The 19529-nt window shown below is 40.6% G+C and overlaps 1 long non-coding RNA gene across 1 annotated transcript in view; it reads right to left on the minus strand.

Annotated features, from left to right (window-relative positions):
* Positions 1-19371, minus strand: part of LOC139177290 (uncharacterized) — a 28261-nt gene extending 8890 nt beyond the window's left edge. The window contains exon 1 of the long non-coding RNA XR_011561783.1: positions 505-19371. This is a non-coding gene — a long non-coding RNA (uncharacterized lncRNA). The remainder of the gene's footprint in view (positions 1-504) is intronic.
* Between the last annotated feature and the right edge of the window lie 158 nt (positions 19372-19529).

A 19529-nucleotide genomic window follows, 5' to 3' on the forward strand; every position in this document is an offset into this window, starting at 1 on the left:
GCAGTGCTGGGGGACAGGAACAAACCATGCAAGTAGCCTCCCCATCTACCGACACCGAGAGGGAGCCACTGTAAACACTCCCATTTTGTACCCAAGGAAGTGGAGGCCAAGCTCAGCGATGGTACTCAGGCAAGGGCACAGCCCTGGGATGGGCGATACCTGGAATCCACACTAAGGTTTCCGCACTCAGCAGCCCACGTTCTGGCGAGCGGGCAGCGGGAAGGTCCACGTGTATCGAGCGTACTGGAGATTCTGAGAAGCCACATTTCCTCCTTGCATGCCGCAAACCGGGTATTGCCAGAAATGAGACCCTCTCCACGTAAGCTCCATCCTGGATTTCATATTGTAGGCTGCGAGTGACCCCATGCCAGAGCCCCCAGATCCAACGGCAGAGGGGACAAAGTGAAGACCCTCCCCCCCGCATACCACCGTCTCCCACATGGGGCGCCAGACAATGAAGGTAGTGACCCGAGTAGGTAAGGACACCGGGCACCCACTACGTACCAGCACTGGGTCCATGAGGGCCAGCGCCGTGCCCTCCTCGAATTCCCTGTGCGAAGCGGGGCCAAGAGAGTCAGCGACCGAGACCGGTTCCGTGGGCTCTCTCGAACCCCTCCCTCCCAAGGTCTCCCAAAGCGCAGAGGTGGCTCCTGTCTCTTCAAGGTGCTTCTCTGGAAAGTTCTGAAAAGTCACCTGGTCAGGAAAGTCGGGAAGCGCAAGACAACCACGTTTGAAAAAGACACGCCAGGGACGCCAGAAGTCCGGGAAAACATCGCAGGAAATGCCCGATTTATGATCCCTATTGGCCCAATTCTCACCGCTTCCTCCTAGCACAGACTTCTGGGCAATCTAGTTTCTTTTCTGCACGCTGCTACCTATCCAAGCTCTCTGGAGACCCCTGGGAACCCCGGCTTGGGGGCTGAGAAAAGGTGGCCAGAGGCTTTTAGGAAGGGGCGGGGCCTCGCATCTTCTTAAAGGGGACGCAACCAGATTTATCCACCACCTCTCACAGATGACTTTAAACATTTCAGGCGGATTCTTTACCTGCTGAGCCACAAGGGAAGCCCAAAAATACTGCAGTGGGTAACCTATCCCTTCTCCAACAGATCTTCCCGACTGCAATGCAGGAGATGCGGGTTCAATCTCTGGGTCAGTAAGATCCCCTGGAGGAGGTCATGGCAACCCACTCCATTATTCTTGCCTGGAGACTCCCCATGGACAGAAGAGTCTGACGGGATGGCCAAGAGTCGGACACGATTGAGCGACCAAGCACAGCACAGCACATGCCACAACGAAGACCGAAGATCCCGCATGCCCAACTAAGCCCCAGCACAGCCAAATAAATAAAGCTAAATATGACACAAAAGAAAATATCGATCTGAAAGCCTGTTCTGCCAGTTTTTCCCAGAGTGTGCCTCATCCCTGATCTCTGCCCTGAACTCTGTTCAAGATGTGATGAAAGTCAGCAACTACAGTGGCTGTGACCTATTCTTTGAGAGGCCGGTAGCTAGTGACAATTTTTATTTGGCAGTTTTGTAAATTTCAGAATGCTTTGTTAGGGATAAGAAAGAAAAGACTCCAGCAGAGATAGAAAGATGGAGGGGAGGGGAGGACTTTCAGAGGCCCTGAAGCTGGTGAACATGGGTGGCACTCTGCTTCTTGTTGCCTCTGGTTGCCTGTCCTGTTGGTATAAACAGTAATGTGTCCCACCCAGCTAGCAACATTGTTTTACCCAGGTGCTATTTTGTTATCCACATCCTTTGCTGCTGCTCAGTCCAATGCTTTGTGACCCCATGGACTGCAGCATGCCAGCCTTGCCTGTCCGTCACCATCTCCCAGAGCTTGCTCAAACTCATGTCCATTGAGTCAGTGATGCCATCCAGCCACCTCATCCTCTGTTGTCCCCTTCTCCTCCTGCCTTCTATCCAGGTCCTAAAACATATTAAATTTCTTTTAGGAATCTGGAAAGTGAAACCACTTGCAAAATGCCATTTCCTGCCAGGAAAGAAGCTATCACAACCCCTGCAAGTATGCCAAAGGGGTCTCTGAAAACTGAGACAAATATTTGTGACTCCAGTATCTCAATTCCTTATTAAGAAGTGATTATCACTTTACCTGTAATTTCAGAAACAGTAATATCTGCACAGAGAAAATTGCCAAAACACACGTGTAAATTATTTAAATTCCTGAAAGTCATTAATGATAATTAAGTATTTATTTAAAGATAGAGGCAGAAATACCCCCTGTGAAAGCACACTGTGACAAGTGAAAAAAAGTTAACATTTTAAGAAACTTTGAACATAAGAAACAGAAGCGTGAGGATTAATATTATGAGAAGTAGCATGTGCTATGCTTCAAATTTTACCACACCTGAGGATTTCTCTTCAAATGATCTGCCTTTTTTTATTCTTAACACATTGAGGCAAAACCCACTAGAAGAAAGTGGTAAAGAGGAAATTTGTAAAGATTTTCTAGAACAGTGAAAATGAAGGGAGGGGACTGTTATGTTTAGTCACTGCTCTAAAAGACGCTTACTCCTTGGAAGGAAAGTTATGACCAACCTAGATAGCATATTCAAAAGCAGAGACATTACTTTGCCAACAAAGGTTCGTCTAGTCAAGGCTATGGTTTTTCCTGTGGTCATGTATGGATGTGAGAGTTGGACTGTGAAGAAGGCTGAGCACCGAAGAATGGATGCTTTTGAACTGTGGTGTTGGAGAAGACTCTTGAGAGTCCCTTGGACTGCAAAGAGATCCAACCAGTCCATTCTGAAGGAGATCAGCCCTGGGTGTTCTTTGGAAGGAATGATGCTAAAGCTGAAACTCCAGTACTTTGGCCACCTCATGTGAAGGGTTGACTCATTGGAAAAGACTCTGATGCTGGGAGGGATTGGGGGCAAGAGGAGAAGGGGACGACAGAGGATGAGATGCCTGGATGGCATCACTGACTTGATGGACGTGAGTCTCAGTGAACTCCGGGAGTTGATGATGGACAGGGAGGCCTGGCGTGCTGCGATTCATGGGGTCGCAAAGAGTCGGACACAACTGAGCAACTGAACTGAACTGAACAAATGTTCAGTGAATAAATAATGTAATTTTTGGTAATTTCATCCATATATGGGAGACAAAGGAAACAAGAGACACAAAGAAACCTACCCTCATGATATTTACATTCTATTTGATAACAACAGGCAGGAAAAATGAAAAAAAATATGAAATTAAATATTATGTAAAATATGGTAGACAAAATGGGGAAAAAGAGAATAAGTGAAGGTGTCAAAAAGGTAGTAGAACAAACGCTGAGTCAAGGAGTGAAGGGAAATAATTTTTCAAGTAGAAAATATGAATTAATGATCTGCTTTTAAAAAGAGCTTATGTAGGTGTACATGAAGTAGGAAGCACCAGGATTCTAGCTGCCTGCCCATGTAGTCAACAGTTTCAGCAGAATCTGTCTGATGTAACTATTTTGGAACTCTGTAGTCTACTGAATGCTTGCAAATTCCACAAGAAAACTTGAGCAGTAAACTGTGGTTAATGTAAGTCAATTTCAGCCCTCACACAGTAGCTGCTACCAATCTACCACCTCCAGGCCTGTGACAGGCAGCTATACATGTGTTCCTGGAACAAGCTGAAGAGTGTTGCCATTGTTACTGCACCTCTCTTCATTGTTGATACCCTCCCACTCTTGCGGATGTGACTTCTGGGAGGATGTAAAGGGCTAGAATCATTTTCTCCACCTTCAGTTCAGTAGCTCAGTTGTGTCTGACTCTTTGTGAGCCAATGGACTGCAGCACACCAGGCCTCCCTGTCCATCACCAAGTCCCAGACTTGCTCAAACTCATGTCCATGGAGTCAGTGATTCCATCCAATCATCTCATCCTCTGTCGTCCCCTTCTCCTCCCACCTTCAATCTTTCCCAGCATCAGGGTCTTTTCCAGTGAGTCAGTTCTTCACATCAGGTGGCCAAAGTATTGGAGTTTCAGCTTCAACATCAGTCCTTCCAATGAATATTCAGGACTGATTTTCTTTAGGATGGACTGGTTGGACCTCCTTGCAGTCCAAGAGTCTTGAGACTCAAGAGTCTTCTCCAACACCACAGTACAAAATCATCAGTTCTTCGGCACTCAGCTTTCTTTATAGTCCAACTCTCACATTCATACATGATTACTGGAAAAACCATAGCCTTGACTAGATGGACCTTTGTTGGCAAAGTAATGTCTCTGCTTTCTAACATGCTGTCTAGGTTGGTCATAACTTTCCTTCCAAGGAGTAAGCATCTTTTAATTTCATGGCTGCAGTCACTACGTGCAGTGATTTTGGAGCCCAAAAAATAAAGTCAGCCACTGTTTCCACTGTTTCCTCATCTATTTGCCATAAAGTGACGGGACCAGATGCCATGATATTGTTTTCTGAATGTTGAGCTTTAACCAACTTTTTCACTCTCCTCTTTCACTTTCATCAAGAGGCTCTTTAGTTCTTCTTCACTTTCTGCCATAAGAGTGGTGTCATCTGCATGTCTGAGATTATCGATATTTCTCCCAGCAATCTTGATTCCAGCATGTGCTTCATCCAGCCCAGCATTTCTCATGATGTACTCTGCATATAAGTTAAATAAGCAGGGTGACAATATACAGCCTTGATGTACTCCTTTCCCTATTTGAAGCCAGTCTGTTGTTCCATGTCCAGTTCTAACTGTTGCTTCCTGACATGCATATAGATTTCTCAAGAGGCAGGTCAGGGGGTCTGGTATTCCCATCTCTTTCAGAATTTTCCACAGTTTATGGTGATCCACACAGTCAAAGGCTTCGGCATAGTCAATAAAGCAGAAATAGATGTTTTTCTGAAACTCTCTTACTTTTTCGATGATCCGACAGATGTTGGCAATTTGATATTTGGTTCCTCCACCTTCTCTAAAACCAGTTTGAACATCTGGAAGTTCATGGTTCAAGTACTGTTGAAGCCTGGCTTGGAGAATTTTGAGCTTTACTTTACTAGCATGTGAGATGAGTGCAATTGTGTGGTAGGTTGAGCATCCTTTATAATTACCTTTCTTTGGGATTGGAAAGAAAACTGACCTTTTCCAGTCCTGTGGCCACTGCTGAGTTTTCCAAATTTGCTGGCATATTGAGTGCAGCAATTTCATAGCATCATCTTTTAGGATTTGAAATAGCTCAACTGGAATTCCACAACCTCCACTAGCTTTGTTCATAGGGATGCTTCTTGAGGCCCATTTGACTTCATATTCCAGGATGTGTGGCCCTAGGTGAGTGATCACACCATCATGATTATCTGGGTCATGAAGATCTTTTTTGTATAGTTCTTCTGTGTATTCTTGCCACCTCTTCTTAATATCTTCTGCTTCTGTTAGGTCCATACCATTTCTGTCCTTTATTGTGCCCATCTTTGTATGAAATGTTCCCTTGGTATCTCTAATTTTCTTGAAGAGATCTCTAGTCTTTCCCATTCTATTGTTTTCCTCTATTTCTTTGCACTGATCACTGAAAAAGGCTTTCTTATCTCTCCTTGCTATTCTTTGGAACTATGCATTCAAATGGGTATATCTTTCCTTTGCTTTTCACTTCTCTTCTTTTCACAGCTATTTGTAAGCCTTCCTCCGACAGCCGTTTTGCTTTTTTGAATTTCTTTTTCTTGGGGATGGTCTTGATCCCTGCCTCCTGTAGAATGTCATGAATCTCCATCCATAGTTCATCTGGCATTCTGTCTACCAGATCTAGTCCCTTAAGTCTATTTCTCACTTCCACTGTATAATCATAAAGGAGTTGATTTATGTCATACCTGAATAGTCTAGTGGTTTTCCTACTTTTTTCAATTTAAGTCTGAATTTGACAATAAGGAGTTTGTGATCTGAGCCACAGTCAGCTCCCAGTCTCATTCTCCTTATGTTTCTTACTTTCTCATTTTGGGAGCTAGAAATCAAGGATTAGGACAGTGAAAACCAGCTTTCATGTTTGGGAAAAATTAGTAAGTGATTGTATGTGATGGGGGAAAAGTACAGGTCCAGTAAAGACCTGAGAAGACTGAAAGTTTAAAACCTCAGGTGATCCTATCCACAGAGATAGCCTAAAGAATCAAAATAAAATAAACAAAAACAACAAGCTCTGACAAAAGGGGAGAGTATGATTCCAGCATTACCAGATTATGAGATTTTAAATGTCCAGGGTTCAACAACAACAACAAAACTATGAGGGAAAAAAAGAGTCAAAGAGAACTGTCAGTTACCACTAAGAACACTAACACACATTGTGGGATTCCCTGAAAAAGAGAGAGAGAGAGGGGTGCAGAGAATATCTGAAGAAACAGTGGCTGAAATATTCCCTTATTTGATGAAAGACATAAATATAAATATCCCAGGAGTTCAACAAACTTCAAGTAAGATAAAGGAAGGAGACCCATTACAAGATACAGTATATAAGAAAACTTGTGAAAGTCAAAGACAAAAGAGGGAATTTTAACTTATCACATGCGAGGGATCAACAATAGTATCATCAGCCTATTTCTCTTTAGAAATTTTGAGCGCCAGAAGACAGTGAACCAATACACTGAAGTACCAAAACAAAACAAACTAACAATACTCCCACACCATCAACCAAGAATCCTCTATTCAGCAAAATGTTCCTTCGAAAGTGAGCAAGGAAATAAGATCTTCCTACATAAGACAAAACTGTGGGAGCCTGTTACTAGACCTGTCCTGTGAGAAATGTTCAAGGCAATCCCACATGTGAAATAAAGGGAAATTAGACAGTAACTTGAAGCCACATGAAAAAATAAAGATCACAATAAAGGTAAATACATGGGAAATTATAAAGTCTAGTATTACTATAATAGCAATGTCTAACTCCACTTTTTGTTTTCTACATCACTTTTTAAATTTTTTGACTAAAACTAGTACTATTATAACTTTGGTTTATAACACTGCCTTTTGTATTCTACATATCTTAAGATACTAGTGTACTTTAAATAGTTATTAGTTTATATTTTTAGTCACACAATGTATAAAGATGTAATCTTGTGATACCAAATACCAGATGTGGGATGAAGTTTTAAAGGAGAAGAGTCTTGTATGTTATTGGTTAAGCTGGATAAATTCAAATTAGAATTTAATGACTTTAGTATGTTAAATGTAATCCCATAGTACCCACAACAAAACAGCTAGAAAATATATATAACAAAAATGAGTCCAGGCAAGAATACTAGAGTGGGTTGCTATGCCTTCCTCCAGGACATCTTCCCAACCCAAAGATCAAACCCAGGTCTCCTGTATTGTGGGCAGATTCTTTGCCATTTGAGCCACCAGGGAATCCCAAGAATGTAGATGATTCACTATTAAAAAAAAATTGACAAAATACAAAGGAATACAGTAATGCAGGAAATTAGGGATAATTACATCTTTGTTTTCTTTAAGTTATGTGGAAAACAAACAGCAAAATGACAGAAGGTAGAAGATGAAACCCTAGAAGAAATTACTGAAGTAGATCTAGGTAATCTACTTGATAGAGAGTTCAAAGTAATGGTGGTAAACGTGTTTAAAGAACTGGGGGGAAGGTTGGATGAACAGAGTGAGAAGTTAGGAGGCTTTAACAAAGTTAGGGGCTTCCCTTGTAACTCAGTTGGTAAAGAGTCTGCCTGCAATACAGGAGACCTGGGTTCAATCCCTGGGTCAGGAAGATCCCCTTGAGAAGGAAATGGCAACTCACTCCAGTATTCTTGCCTGGGGAATCCCATGAACAGAGAAACCTGGGAGGCTACAGCCCTTGGGGTCACAAGAATTAGACACAACTTAGTGACTAAATCATCAACAAAGTTAAATATAAAGAAGAACCAAGCAGAGATGAAAAATACAACTAATATTAAAAATACACTAGAAGGAATTGGAAATTCCCTGGTGTCCAAGGGCTAAGACTCTGTGGTCCCAGTGAAGGGGGTCCAAGTTCAATCCCTGGTCAGGGGACTAGATTCTACATGCCACAAGTAAGACCTAGAATGACCAAATAAATATTTTTAAAAATACACCAGAAGGAGTAAACAGTAGACTAAATATATAGAGAAATAGATCAATGAGCTGGAAAACAGAAAAGTGTAAATCAGTGATGCTGAACAGAAAATGAAACGAGAATAAAAAGAAATGAGGACAGTTTAAGAGACCTCTTGAACAACATCAAGCATACTAACATTCTCATTAGAGGAGTCCCAGAAGGAAAAGAAAGAGAGAAAGTGGCAGAGCACATATGTAAAGATATCATAGCCAAAAACTTCCCTACCGTGGGAAAAGAAACAGACATCCAGGTCCAGGTAGCACAGAGGGTCCAAACAGGATCAACCCAAAGAAATCAACTGTAACTAAAAAAAAAAAAAAACTGCAAAAAAACACAAATGAACACTAAAAAGTATGCTACTAAATACCAATGGGTCACTGAAGAATCAAAGAAGAAATTAAAATAATACCGGAAACAAGGAAAATGAAAACACAATAATCCAAAATCTTTGAGACACAACAAATGGAGTTCCAAGAGGGAAGTTTATAATGATACAAACTTATATCAGGAAACAAGAGGATCTCAAATAAACAGCCTAAACTTACATCTGGTGGAATTAGAAAAAGAAAAACAAACAAAACACAGAGTTAAAGAAGGAAAGAAATCATACATCTCAGAGCAGAAATAAATGAAATAGAGACTTTTAAAAACCCACAATAGAACAGATCATTGAAACTAAGAGTTGATCCGTTGAAAAGGTAGCAAAAAATGGTAAACCGTTAGCCAGTCTCATAAAAAAAATAACAGAGGGCACAAATAAATAAAACCAGAAGTGAACATGAGAAATTACAAGTGATACCACAGAAATACAAAGGGTCATAAGAGTTTACTACAGGTATATACATGTCTATATTTAGATACTAAAATTTAAATTATATGCCAATAAAGTGGGCAACCCAGAAGAAATGGACAAATTCTTACAAACCTACAATTTCCCAAGATTGAATCAGAAAGAAACCAATTACCAGTAATGAGACTGAATCAGTAATAAAACAGCTCTCAACAAACAGAAGTTTAGATCACAGTTGAATTCTACCAAACATTTAGAAGATAGTTAACACCTATCCTTCTTAAACTATTCCAAAAAAATTCAGAGGGAGGAACACCTCCAAATTCATTCTGTTACACCAGCATCATCCTGATACCAAAACTAGATGAAGATATCACCAAAAAAAGAGAAAATTACAGGCAAGTATCACTGATGAACACACAAGCAAAATCCTCAACAAAATATTAACAAATGGAATCCAATAATATATTAAAGGATCATACACCATGATCACTGGGATTTATCCTAGGGATGCAAGGATGATTCAATATCCACAGATCAATCAATATGATACAACATATTAGCAAACTGAAGAATAAAAGCCACACAATCATTTCAATAGATGCAGAAAAAATTTTTGACAAAATTCAACATAAATTTCTGATAAAAGCTCTCAACAAAGTGGATATAGAGTAAACATGCTGCTGCTGCTGCTAAGTCGCTTCAGTCATGTCCGACTCTGTGCAACCCCATAGAGGGCAGCCCACCAGGCTCCCCCATCCCTGGAATTCTCCAGGTAAGAACACTGGAGTACACACACCTCAACATAATATAGGCCACATATGAAAAATCCACAGCTAACATCATATTCAATGGTGAAAATCTGAAAGTACGTCCTCTAAAACCTGAAACAAGACAAGGATACTCACTCTCACTACTTTTATTCAACACAGTATTGGAAGTTCTAGCCATAACAATCAGACAAGAAAAATAGATAAAAGGCCTCCAAATTGAAAACAAAGAAGTAAAATTGTAACTGTAGACACAATACTATACATAGAAAATCCTAAATAGTCCACCAAAATACTACTAGGACTTCTCAATTAATTTGGTAAGCTTGTAGGATTCAAAATTAATATATATATAAATGTTGTGCTTGTATATACTAATAATGAACTATCAAAAAGAGAAATTTAAAAAACAATGCCATTCACAATTGCATGAAAAAGAATAAACTACCTGGGAATAAATATAGCTAAGGAGGTAAAATACATGTACTCAGAAAATAATAAGACACTGTTGAAATTCAAAAATGCAGATGGAGACATTACTTTGCTAACAAAGGTCCATCTAGTCAAGGCTATGGTTTTTCCAGTGGTCATGTATGGATGTGAGAGTTGGACTGTGAAGAAAGCTGAGCGCCGAAGAATTGATGCTTTTGAACTGTGGTGTTGGAGAAGACTCTTGAGAGTCCCTTGGACTGCAAGGAGATCCAACCAGTCCATTCTGAAGGAGATCAGCCCTGGGTGTTCTTTGGAAGGAATGATGCTAAAGCTGAAACTCCAGTACTTTGGCCACCTCATGTGAAGAGTTGACTCATTGGAAAAGACTCTGATGCTGGGAGGGATTGGGAGCAGGAGGAGAAGGGGACGACAGGATGAGATGGCTGGATGGCATCACCGACTCGATGGACATGAGTCTGAGTGAACTCCGGGAGTTGGTGATAGATAGGGAGGCCTGGCGTGCTGCAATTCATGGGGTCGCAAAGAGTTGGACACGACTGAGTGACTGAACTGAACTGAATGGATTGGAAGATATGAGATTGTTAAAATTTCCATACTACCCAAGGCAATATACAGATATAATGCAACCCTATCAAAATACCAATGGTATTTTTCACAGAACTAGAAAATATTCTAAAATTTGTATGGAAACACAAAAGAACTCAAATAGCCAAAACAATCTTACAAAGACAGAAGCTTAAGGTATCAAACTTCCTGATATCCAACTATACTACAATACTGCAGTAATCTAAACAGTATGATCCTGGCACAAAAACAGACACATAGATCAGTGAAACATGATAAAGAGCCTCGAAATGAACCCACACTTATAAGGGCAATTAATGAATGATAGAAGCAGGAATATACTATAGGGAAAAGATAGACTCTTCAACAAGTGGTGTTAGGAAAACTGGACAGCTACCATGTGAAAGAATCAAATTGGTCTACTTTCTTACAACATATGAAAAATAAATTCAAAATGGATTAAAGACTGAAACCATAAAACTTCTAAAATGAAACATAAGCAGTATGTTTCTTTTTACAGTTGGTCTTAGCAATATTTTTTCTATGTTTCCTCAGGCAAGGAAAATAAAAGCAAAAGGGTAAACAACTGGGGCTACATCAAACTAAAAAGCTTTCTCACAGAAAAGAAACCATAAATAAAACTATAAGACAATCTACTGAATGGTAGAAGATATTTGCAAATGATATATCCAAAAAGAGGCTAATATCCAAAATACATAAATAACTCATAAAACTCAAAAACAATAAAATCCCCAAGACAACTCAAAAATTGGGCAGAGGAGTTGATTAGACATTTTTCCAAAGATGACATACAGATGGCCAACAGGCACATAAAAAGATGTTCAGCATCAGTAATCACTAGGAAAATGCAAGTCAAAACCACAATGAGATATCACCTCATATCTGTCAGAATGACTATTACCAGAAACACAAGAAATGACAAGTATTGGTGAGGATGTGGAAAACAGGGCACACTTTAGCACATTTTGTAGGAATTTAAATTGCTCCAGCAACTATAGAAAACAGCACAGACATTCCTCAGAATAAATTGCTGCTGTTGTTCAGTCACTTAGTCCTGTCTTGAGTCTTTGCAACCCCATGGACTGTAGCACGCCAGTCTTCCCTGTCCTTCACCATCTCCCAGTTTATTCAAACTCATGTCCATTGAATCAGTGATGCCATCCAACCATCTCATCCTCTGTCGTGCCTTTCTCCTTGACCTCAATCTTTCCCAGCATCAGGGTCTTTTCCAATGAGTCAGTTATTTGCATCAGGTGGCCAACGTATAGGAACTTCAGCTTCACCATCAGTCCTTCCAATGAATATTCAGGGTTGATTTCCTTTAGGATTAACTTGTTTGATTTCCTTGCAGTCCAAGGGACTCTCAAGAGTTGTCCCCAACACTGCAGGTCAAAATCATCAATACTTTCGTGCTCAGCTTTCTCTATGGTCCAACTCTCACATCTATAGATGACTTTCAGAAAAAAACATAGCTTTGACTATATGCACCTTTGTAGGCAAAGTAATGCCCTGCTTTTTAATACACTGTCTAGGTTTGTCATAGCTTTTCTTCCAAATTTCATGGCTACAGTCACAATCCACAGTGGTTTTGGAGCCCAAGAAAATAAAGTCTGTCACTGTTTCCATTTCCCCATCTATTTGCATCTGAAATGGTGGGACCAGATGCCATGATCTTAGTTTTTTGAATGTTGAGTTTTAAGGCCAGCTTTTTCACTCTCCTCTTTCACTTTCATCAAGAGGCTCTTTAGTTCCTTTTCACTTTCTGCCATTAAGGTGATGTCATCTGCATTTCTGAGGTAATTGATATTTCTCCTGGCAATCTCAATTCCTGCTTATGCTTCATCCAGCCCGGTATTTCACATGATGTACTCTGCATATAAATTAAATAAGCAGGGTGACAATATGCAGCCTTGACGTTCTCCTTTCCCAATTTTGAACCCATCCATTGTCCCATGTCTGGTTCTAACTGTTGCCTCTTGACCTGCATACAGGTTTCTCGGGAGCAAGGTAAAGTGGTCTGGTTTTAAGAAATTTTTTAGAATTTTCCATAGTTTGCTGTGATCTACACACTCAAAGGCCTTAGTGTAGGCAATGAAGCAGAAGTAGATGTTTTTATGAAATTCCCTTGCTTTTCTATGATGCAATGGATGCTGGCAATTTGATCTCTGGTTACTCTGCCTTTTCTAAATCCAGCTTGTAGATCTGGAAATTCTCAGTTAACATACTGTTGAAGCCTAGCTTGAAGGATTTTGTGCATTACCTTGCTAGCATGTAAAATGAGTACAACTGAACAATACTTTGAACATTCTTTGGCATTGCCCTTCTTTGGGATTGGAATGAAAGCTGACCTTTTTCAGTCCTGTGATCACTGCATGGGTACGTGTTAAGTCGCTTCAGTTGTGTCCAACCATTGCAACCCCATGGACCGTAGCCCACCAGGCACCTCTGTTAACTGGATTCTCTAGTGAAGAACACTGGAGTGGGTTGCTATTTCTTTCTCAAGGGTATCTTTCTGACTTGGGGATCAAACCTGTGACTCTTACGTCTCCTGCATTGCCAGGTGGGTTCTTTACCACTAGCATCACCTGGAAAGCCACCTGGGAAGCAGTAATCACTGCTGACTTTTCCAACTTTGCTAGCATATTGAAAAAAAGAAGGTATGAAAAATGAATGAGTTATGCATGATCAGGGCCTTTCCTGGTATCTCAGCTTGTAAAGAACCCACCTGCAATGTAAGAGACACCAGTTCGATTCTTGGGTCAGGAAGATCCCCTGGAGAAGGGATAGGCTACTCACTCCAGTTTTCTTGGGCTTCCCTCGTGGCTCAGCCAGTAAAGAATTCGCCTGCAATGTGAGATACCTGGGTTTGATCCCTGGGCTGGGAAGATCCCCTGGAGGAAGTCATGGCAACCCACTCAAGTATTTTGCCTGGAGAACCACCATGGACAGAGGAGCCTCATGGGCTACAGTCCATGGGGTCGCAAAGAGTCAGACACAACTGAGTGACTAAGCACACTGAGTGCAGCACTTAACAGCATCATCTTTTAGGATTTGAAATAGCTCAGCTGGAATTCCATCACTTCCACTAGCTTTGTTCGTAGTGATGCTTCCTAAGGCCCACTTGACTTCACACTCCAGGATGTCTGCCTCTAGGTGAGTGATCACACCATTGTGGTTATCCAGGTCATGAAGATCTTTTTTGTATAGTTCTTCTGTGTATTCTTGCCACATCTTCTTAATATCTTCTGCTTCTGGTAGGTCCATGCTGTTTCTGTCCTTTATTGTGCCCATCTTTGCATGAAATGTTCCCTTGTATCTCTAATTTTCTTGAAGAGATCTCTAGTCTTTCCCATTCTATTGTTTTCCTCTACTTCTTTGCATTGTTCACTTAGGAAGCCTTTCTTATCTCTCCTTACTATTCTTTGGAACTCTGCATTCAGATGGGTGGGCTCCTCTGGTGACTAAGATGGTAAAGAATCTGCCTGCAATGCAGGAGGCCTGGGTTTGATCCCTGGGTTAGGAAGATCCCCTGGAGAAGGAAATGGCCACCCACTCTAACATCCTTGTATAGAGAATTCCATGGACAGAAGAGCCTGGTGGACTACAGTTCATGGAGTCACAAAGAGTTAGACATTTATGCTTCATTGATTATGCTAAAGCCTTTGACTGTGTGGATCACAACAAACTGTGGAAAAATCTTAAAGAAATGGGAATACCAGACCTCCTTACCTGTCTCCTGAGAAAACTATATGCAGGTCAAGAAGAAACAGTTAGAACTGGACATGGAACAATGGACTGGTTCAAAATTGGTTAAGGAGTACATCAAGGCTGTATATTGTGACCCTGTTTATTTAACTTATGTGCAGAGTACATTATGGGAAATGCCGGGCTGGATGAAGTACAAGCTGGAATCAAGGTTGCTGGGAGAATATCAATAACCTCAGATATGCAGATGACATCACACTTATGGTAGAAAGTGAAGAGGAACTAAAGAACCTCTTGATGAAAGTGAAAGAGGAGAGTGAAAAAACTGGTTTAAAACTCAACATTCAAAAAACTAAGATTATGGATCTTGTCCCATCACTTCATGGGAATAGATGGGGAAATGGAAACAGTGACAGACTTTATTTTATTGGGCTCCAAAATCACTGCAGATGATGACTGCAGCAGCTATGAAATTAAAAGATGCTTACTCCTTGGAAGAAAAGCTATGGCCAACCTAGATGGCATATTAAAATGCAGAGACATTACTTTGCTGACAAAGGTCCATCTAGTCAAAGCTTTGGTTTTTTCCGGTAGTCATGACAGATGTGAGAGATAAACTATAAAGAAAGCTGAGCACCGAAGAATTGATGCTTTTGAACTGTGGTGTTGGAGAGGACTCTTGAGAGTCCCTTGCACTACACGAAGATCAAACCAGTTGATCCTAAAGGAAATCAGTCCTTAATATTCATTGGAAGGACTGATGCTGAAGCTGAAGCTCCAACACTTTGGCCACCTGATGTGAAGAACTAACTCATTGGAAAAGACCCTGATGCTGGGAAGGATTGAAGGCAGGAGGAGAACAGGACGACAGAAGATGAGATGGTTGGATGGCATCACTGACTTGATGGACATGAGTCTGAGCAAGCTCTGGGAGTTCTGAAGAACAGAGAAGCCTGGCATGCTTCAGTCTATGGAGTTACAAAGAGTCAGACACAACTGAGGGCCTGAACTGACTGATTCAGATGGGTATATCTTCCGTTTTCTCATTTGCCTTTTGCTTCTCTTCTTTTCTCAGCTATTTGTAAGGTCTCCTCAGACAACCATCTTATCTTTTTGCATTTCTTTTTATTGGGGATGGTTTTGATCACTGCTTTCATACAGTGTTACAAACCTCTTTCCATAGCTCTTCAGGCACTCTGTTTACCCTTGAATCTATTTATCACTTCTACCGCATAATTGTAAGGATTTGATTTAGGTCATACCTGAATGGCCTAGTGGTTTTCTCCACTTTCTTCAATTTAAGTCTGAACTTAGTAATAAGGAGTTCATGATCGGAGTCACACTCAGGCCCTGTCTTGTTTTTGCTGATTGTATAGAGCTTCTCCATCTTCTGCTGCAAAGAATATAATCAATCTGATTTCAGTATTGACCATCCAGTGATGTCCATGTGTAGAGTCATCTCTTGTGTTGTTGGAAGTGGGTGTTTTCTGCGACCAGTGCACTCTCTTGGCAAAACTATGTTAGCCTTTAATCTGCTTCATTTTGAACTCCAAGGCCAAACTTGCCTGTTTTTCTTCTGACTTTCACATTCCAGTCCCCTGTGATGAAAAGGACATCGTTTTTTTTTTTTTTTGTGTTTTTTTTTTGGTGTTAGTTCTAGAAGGTCTTGTAGGTCTTCTTAGAACTGTTCAACTTCAGCTTGTTTGGCATGAGTGGTTGGGGCATAGACTTGGATTACATGATGTTGAATGATTTGCCTTGGAAACGAACTGAGAGCATGTTGTCATTTTTGAGATTGCACACAAGTACTGCATTTTAAACTCTTTTGTTAACTAGAGTACTACTGTATGATTCATCTATCTCACTTATGTATATTTATCCAAAGAATGTGAGAACACTATTCAGAGAAATATATGAACCCCCATGTTCATTGCAGCATTACTTACAATAGCCAAGACTGTGGAAACAGTCTAAGTACCTATAAAAGGATGAATGGATAAAGAAGATGTAAGATACACACACACACACACACACATAATGGTATACTAATACTACTCAGCTATAATAAAGATGAGATCTTCTCATTTGGAACAACATGGATGGACCCTGGGAGTATTATGCTAAGTGAAAAGTGTCAGACAGAGAAAAGACAAATATTCTATGACTTCACTCATATGTGGAATTAAAAAAAACTAATAAAAACCAAAAACAAATACATAGATACTTAGAGAACATAGTAGTAGTACCAGAGGAGAAGGCACAGTGGGGAGGGAGGATAAAACTGGTAAAAGGGATCAACGTATGGGAACAAATGGAAAATAAATGATTGCAGTTACATTAAGTTCCCAGAATAGACAAACCTACAGAAGTGTAAAAGCAGTTTAGAGTAGGGAGGATGGGAAGACTGGGTAGAGTGGAAAGTGATAAAGCATATAAGATGTTTTCCTATCTTTGTCTTTCTTTGTTTCCCTTCCTTCCTTCCTTATAAAGTACCTTCAGTACTCCAGCATGGATCTTCATGTTGGAAATGCAGTGTTGAAAAGAGACCTATACTTTGTTTCAGTAAGTTTCAGTCAAGTGCTGCTGTCAAATAATAAACAAACTGGTGAATTACCATGAGAAACAAAAACTGGTGAGTGTTGGGTGAATAATTAAAACAGGATGGTATATAGAGGGACTAGATGGCACCTGTAGAAAGACTGGGAGAAATGACCCATTTGAGAAAGTGAAAATACAGCAAGAATCTAGAAGACAAGATAGAACAGCAGTGAGGTATGAGGAGGAACCTCTAGGCAAAAGTCTTTATTTAAAGGCTGGTATGCATGTGCTAAATCGTTTCAGTTGTGTCCAACTCTTTGTGACTCCATGGACTGTACCCCTCCAAACTCCTCTGTCCATGGGATTCTCCAGGCAGGCAAAAGCGTTGGAGTGCGTTGCCATTCTGTCCACCTGGGGATCTTCCTGACTCAGTAATCAAAACCACAACTCTTGTGTCTCCTGCATTGGCAGGAGGGTTCTTTAACCACTGAGTGCCATCTGGGAAGCCTGTTTAAAGGCTTGAAAGTGAAAGTCGCTCAGTCATGTTCGATTCTTTGTGACCCCATGAATATACAGTCCATGGAATTCTCCAGGCCAGAATACTGGAGTGGGTAGCCGTTCCCTTTTCTAAAGGATTTTCCCAACCCAGGGATGGGACCGACGTCTTCACACTGCAGGCGGATTCTTTACCAGCTGAGCCACCGTTTAAAGGCTTAATGTTGCATAAATGTGAGCACTGAATTAACATGTGTATCTTTGTGAGCAAGAAAAATGGAAGGGAGCAGAACTTTTTCTTCTCCCAGTTCATATTCTAAAATGTGCCCTTAAATAGATAAATTCTAATAGCAAAATAATTTATTGTAAATATTGCCTAATATAAAAGGGAATAAAGGCAACTTAGGGTTAGTAGAAGGGAATGGGTTCAGTATGGCATGTGAAGTGTTTTCCTGTTTCCTTATTGATCTCTCTCAGCCCCATTTTCTTTCTCAAGTGACTGGCATTATTTGTTTTAAACTGGTTTACCTATGCCTAAGTCCCCACTCCATCTGCCCCTGAATTTCTCCTCCTTAGTCTCTACTCATCAGAGTGCCTCTATCCTTCCTATCAAAAATTCAAACCATGTAGCATTCACACTTTAGCAGTTTAGCTTTGAAGTAATTTGTTCTTTTAAGTACTGGTCATAAATTGCTATTGAATCAGAAGGACTAGCCCTACATATAAAGTTCTTCTCACCTCTGCTCCCTAATCACATCTAGTCCTTTAATGTTAACCCTGCTTCCCCATGAACTTATGTCTCAAATATCTGAGGACCCATAATGAGAAGTCTTCACAATTCTTCCAAAAAACTTGTAAGGAAAAGCAGCAACAATGAATTCCTATGTAAGATTTTCTGAAAGGACTGAGTAGAGACTTTATGTTTTAAAGTGTTTCCAGAGTGGTAGTAATCCCAGATCTTGTCTGAAAATCAAACTATATAATCTGTAGAAAAGAGAGTCACTTTCATTCAAGGATACTGGGGAGACCAGTAAAATCTCTTTTCAGGGACTAAGTGGCACACAAAAGTAACCAACCAAAAAAGGAAACAGCATGAACTGAGTACATAAATTTAAAATTTTACAAAGATTCCTAAGATCTTCAGATTTCCTAGATGGTTCTAGTGGTAACGAATGCACCTGCCAGGAGACATAAAGATGCAAGTTTGATCCCTGGGTCAGAAAGATCCCCTGGAGGAAGGCATGGCAACCCACTCCAGTATTCTTGCCTAGAGAATCCCATGGACAGAGGAGCCTGGTGAGCTACAGTCCATAAGGTTGCAAAGAGTCAGACACGACCGAAGTGACTTAAAACACATATCTTCAATATTGGTATTATCATATTATGAATCAACTGTGCCTACTGTGTTACAAAAATTTTTGGAAAATTGAGAACAAAAAATCCACTGGAAAGGGAATTATAAATGTTAGATAAATAATAAATCATTCAGACTGCAATACAGAGACAGAAAAATGGAAATTAGAGGAAAATAGAGTGGGAAAATCTACCTAACAACTAACTGGAATTCACAAGAAGAGGAGAAAGAATGGAGAAGAGCCCAATATATGGAGAAGGAAATTTTTCTGAGGACGGGAAGATGCCACTTAACAGATTCAATCTGCTCAACAATCCCAAGCAGGAGAAAAGGCAAAGAATTTCATAAAAAGCATGAGAAAATTCTCTCGTGCTATTTATAATTAAAAGAAAACAGGTAAAATGAATTTAATTTAAAAAGAAAATAAAGGCAACAACCCAAGTTAATACCAAGAGTAGAATGCTCTGGCCTTGATACATCTGTCCAGAGCCCGTGTGGGTGGGCTGGGCAAAGTCTCAAAGACAAAGGAGGGTCAGAGGAGTGGTTTTTCCCACGATTGAGGGTGTTTATCCTCAAAACCCTCACTTGAATCCGATAATCCTGAGTCCTTCGAGGACATGTAATGCACATCACCGCGGTAGTCAGTGTCCGAGCGACGACGTGACCCCACGAACTTCCGGGAAGTGCAATTGGTCCCCGTTCAGCTCATGTTGTGACAGCTCGGATACAGGGTATTTTAGGAAATACAGTCCTGGACAAGTGGAAGCTAAATACTCAAGAGCAGTA

The sequence above is a fragment of the Bos indicus genome, chromosome 18 (genome assembly GCF_029378745.1).
Source record: "Bos indicus isolate NIAB-ARS_2022 breed Sahiwal x Tharparkar chromosome 18, NIAB-ARS_B.indTharparkar_mat_pri_1.0, whole genome shotgun sequence".
In the NCBI taxonomy this organism is placed as follows: domain Eukaryota; kingdom Metazoa; phylum Chordata; class Mammalia; order Artiodactyla; family Bovidae; genus Bos; species Bos indicus.